A 5,067-nucleotide genomic window follows, 5' to 3' on the forward strand; every position below is an offset into this window, starting at 1 on the left:
GAATGTTAAATATGTTGGCTCTTGAAAGAATGATGACTAGGAGACATGTTATTTGATAATCTCAAAAATCATAAAAATGATTCTTGAAGCAAGAAAAAGCAGCAAAGAACAAAGCTTGCAGAAAAAAAAAAGAAGAAGAAAAAAATAGGCAAAAAAAAAAATTAAATAAAACATGAAAGAACAAGAAAAATAAAATTAGATAAATAAAAATTGGGTTGCCTCCCAACAAGCACTTCTTTAATGTCAATAGCTTGACAGTGGGCTCTCATGGAGCCTCACAGATGTTCAGAGCATTGTTGAGACTTCCCAACACCAAACTTAGAGTTTGGATATAGAAGTTCAACACCAAACTTAGAGTTTGGTTGTGGCCTCCCAACACCAAACTTAGAGTTTGACTGTGGGGGCTCTGGTTGACTCTATTTTGATAGAAGCTTAATGTGCCTCTTTTCCATGTTTACAGAAGGGTAACTGATGAGCGGATAATTTATATGCTTTTTGGCATTGTTTTTAGTATATTTTTATAAGAATCTAGTTACTTTTAGGGATTTTTTTAATAGATTTTATGTTAAATTCATATTTCTGGACTTTACTATGAGTTTGTGTGTTTTTCTGTGATTTCAGGTATTTTCAGGCTGAAATTGAGGGACTTGAGCAGAAATCAGATTCAGAGGTTGAAGAAGGACTGCTGATGCTGTTGGATTCTGACCTCCCTGCACTCAAAGTGGATTTTCTGGAGCTACAGAACTCGAAATGGCGCGCTTCTAATTGCGTTGGAAAGTAGACATCCAGGACTTTCCAGAAATATATAATAGTCCATACTTTGGCCAAGAATAGACGACGTAAACTGGCGTTCAACGCCAGCACTCTGCCCAAATCTGGTGTCCAGCGCCAGAAAAGGATCCAAAACCAGAGTTGAACGCCAAAAATGAATCAAAACCTGGCGTTCAACTCCACAAATGGCCTCTACACGTGCAACACTCAAGCTCAGCCCAAGCACACACCAAGTGGGCCCCGGAAGTGGATTTATGCATCAATTACTTACTTCTGTAAACCCTAGTAGCTAGTTTATTATAAATAGGACCTTTTACTGTTGTATTAGACATCTTTGGACGCCTAGTTCTCAGATCAGAGGGGCTGGCCATCTCGGCCATGCCTGGACTCTCACTTATGTATTTTCAACGGTAGAGTTTCTACACTCCATAGATTAAGGTGTGGAGCTCTGCTGTTCCTCAAAGATTAATGCAAAGTACTACTGTTTTCTATTCAATTCATCTTGTTTCGCTTCTAAGATATTCATTCGTACTTCAATCTGAATGTGATGAACGTGATAATCATCATCATTCCCTATGAACGCGTGCCTGACAACCACTTCCGTTCTACCTTCGACTGAATGAGTATCTCTTAGATCTCCTAACCAGAATCTTCGTGGCGTAAGCTAGAATGATGGCGGCATTCAAGAGAATCCGGAAAGTCTAAACCTTGTCTGTGGTATTCCGAGTAGGATTCAATGAATGAATGACTGTGACAAGCTCTAAACTCGCGATTGCAGGGCGTTAGTGACAGACGCAAAAGGATAGTAAATCCTATTCCAGCATGATCGAGAACCGACAGATGAATAGCCGTGCCGTGACAGGGTGCGTTGACAATTTTCACTGAGAGGATAAGATGAAGCCATTGACAAGGGTGATGCTTCCAGATGATTAGTCGTGCCGTGATAGGGCATTGGATCATTTTCCCGAGAGATGACCGAAAGTAGCCATTGACAGTGGTGATGTATCACATAAAGCCAGCCATGGAAAGGAGTAAGACTGATTGGATGAAGATAGCAGGAAAGCAGAGGTTCAGAGGAACGAAAGCATCTCCATTCGCTTATCTGAAATTCCTACCAATGAATTACATAAGTATTTCTATCCCTATTTTATTATATTAAATTTGAAAACACCATTATCAATTTATATCCGCCTAACTGAGATTTGCAAGGTGACCATAGCTTGCTTCATACCAACAATCTCCGTGGGATTCGACCCTTACTCACGTAAGGTATTACTTGGCCGACCCAGTGCACTTGCTGGTTAGTTACACGGAGTTGTGAACCATGGTCTTGGCATCATGTTTTTGGCGCCATTTCCAGGGAAAGAAAGAGCAATGAATTTTACATAATTAAAGTGTAATCACGGTTCCGCGTACCAAGTTTTTGGCGCCGTTGCCGGGGATTGTTTGAGTTTGGACAACTGACGGCTCATCTTGTTGCTCAGATTAGGTAAGTTTCTTTTTGTTTTGTTTTCAAAAATTTTTCAAAAATCTTTCAAAAATTTCTCATCTGTTTTCGAAAAAAAAAATGTTTTCAAAAAAAATATATTTTTCTTCAGAATTTTTAAGAATGAATTCTAGTGTTTCATGAAGCATGTTGAAGCCTGGCTGGCTGTAAAGCCATGTCTAATTCCTTTGGGAATGAGTATGTCAGGCGTGTCATGTCTGAATTACATGCTGAAGCTTGGCTGGCCATTGGCCATGTCTAGTGTTTTGGACCGGAGCTTTCATTGAAAGCTTGGCTGGCTCATGAGCCATGTCTAATTCCTGGACTGAAGCTTTAGACTAAGAATGCAAGATTCCTGGAATTCATGTTAAAAATTTTGGAATCCTTATTTTTTTCTTTTTCATATAATTTTTGAAAAAATCCAAAAAAATTAGAAAATCATAAAAATCAAAAATATTTTTCTGTTTCTTGTTTGAGTCATGAGTCATGTTATAAGTTTGGTGTCAATTGCATGTGCATCTTGCATTTTTTTTTCGAAAATTCATGCATTCATAGTGTTCTTCATGATCTTCAAGTTGTTCTTGGTAAGTCTTCTTGTTTGATCTTTGCATTTGCATGTTTTGTGTCTTTTCTTGTTTTTCATATGCATTCTTGAATTCTTAGTGTCTAAGCATTAAAGAACTCTAAGTTTGGTGTCTTGCATGTTTTCTTTGCATTAAAAATTTTTCAAAATTGTGTCTATGATGTTCATCTTGACATTCATAGTGTTCTTGGTGTTCATCTTGACATTCATAGCATTCTTGCATGCATCACATGTTTTGATCTAAAAATTTCATGCATTGCATCTCTTTAGTGTTTTTCTCCCTCATCATAAAAATTTCAAAAAAAATCAAAAAAATATCTTTCCCATTTTCTCTCATCAAATTCGAAAATTTGGATTGACTTTTTCAAAATTTTTAAAATCAAATTGTTTCTCATGAGTCAAATCAAATTTTCAATTTGAAAATCTATTTCATAGTCTTAGATACTGGGAAGGAAGAGGATGAATCCATTATCCTAGGAAGACCTTTCCTGGCCACAGCAAGAGCTGTGATTGATGTTGACAGAGGTGAAATAGTCCTTCAATGGAATGAGGACGCCCTTGTGTTTAAAACTCAAGGATCTTCCTCTGCAACCATGGAGAGGAAGCATGAAAAGCTTCTCTCAAAGCAGAGTCAACCCAAGCCCCCACAGTCAAACTTTAAGTTTGGTGTTGGGAGGCCACAACCAAACTCTAAGTTTGGTGTTGAACTCCCATATCCAAACTCTAAGTTTGGTGTTGGAGAGTCTCAACAAAGCTCTGCACATCTGTGAGGCTCCATGAGAGCCCACTGTCAAGCTATTGACATTAAAGAAGCGCTTGTTAGGAGGCAACCCAATTTTTATTTATCTAACTATATTTTTCTTAGTTATATGTCCTTGTAGGTTCATGATCATGTGGAGTCACAAAATAAATATAAAAATTGAAAACGGAATCAAAAATAGCAGAAGAAAAAATCACACCCTGGAGGAGCATCTGTCTGGCGTTCAGCGCCAGAACAAAGCATGGTTCTGGCGCTGAACGCCCAAAATGGGCAGCTTCTGGGCACTGAACGCCAGAACAGGCATGGTTCTGGCATTCAACGCCAGAAATGGCACACAAATGGGCGTTGAACGCCCAAAATGGCCACCAACCTGGCGCTGAACGCCCAGAGTTATGTGCAAAGGCATTTTTACATGCCTAATGGGTGCAGGGATGTAAATCCTTGAACACCTCAGGATCTGTGGACCCCACAGGATCCCCACCTACCTCCACATACTTCTTCTCACCACTCTCTTTCACACAACCCTTCACCAATCACCTCAAACTCTCTTCCCCATCACCTCTTCACCACTCACATCCATCCACTCTTCCCCATAAACCTACCTCATAAACTCCACCTACCTTCAAAATTCAAAACCAATTTCCCACCCAAACCCACCCATATGGCCGAACCTTAACCCCCCCTCCCTTCCCTATATAAAGCCCTCCATTCTTCATCAAATTCACACAACACACCCCTCTACACACTTCTTGGCCGAAACACATCACCTCCTCCCTCTCCTCCATTTCTTCTTCTTCTTCATCTATTCTTACTTCTATTGCTCGAGGGCGAGCAATATTCTAAGTTTGGTGTGGCAAAAGCATACGCTTTTTGTTTTTCCATTACCATTGATGGCACCTAAGACCAGAGAATCCTCTAGAAAGGGGAAAGGGAAGACAAAAGCTTCCACATCCGAGTCATGGGAGATGGAAAGGTTCATCTCCAAAGTCCATCAAGACCACTTCTATGATGTTGTGGCCAAGAAGAAGTGATCCCTGAGGTCCCTTTCAAACTCAAAAGAAATGAGTATCCGGAGATCCGACATGAAATTCAAAGAAGAGGTTGGGAAGTTCTAACAAATCCCATCCAACAAGTCGGTATCCTAATGGTTCAAGAGTTCTATGCTAATGCATGGATCACCAAGAACCATGATCAAAGTAAGAACCCGGATCCAAAGAACTATGTTACAATGGTTCGGGGGAAATACTTAGATTTTAGTCCGAAGAATGTGAGGTTGGCGTTTAACTTGCCCATGATGCAAGGAGATGAACGCCCCTACACTAGAAGGGTCAACTTTAATCAAAGGTTGGACCAAGTCCATATGGACATATGTGTAGAAGGAGCTCAATGGAAGATTGACTCAAAAGGAAAACCGGTTCAACTAAGAAGACTGGACCTTAAGCCTGTAGCTAGAGGATGGTTGGAGTT

Source organism: Arachis ipaensis, chromosome B09 (assembly GCF_000816755.2).
Source record: "Arachis ipaensis cultivar K30076 chromosome B09, Araip1.1, whole genome shotgun sequence".
Lineage (NCBI taxonomy): Eukaryota > Viridiplantae > Streptophyta > Magnoliopsida > Fabales > Fabaceae > Arachis > Arachis ipaensis.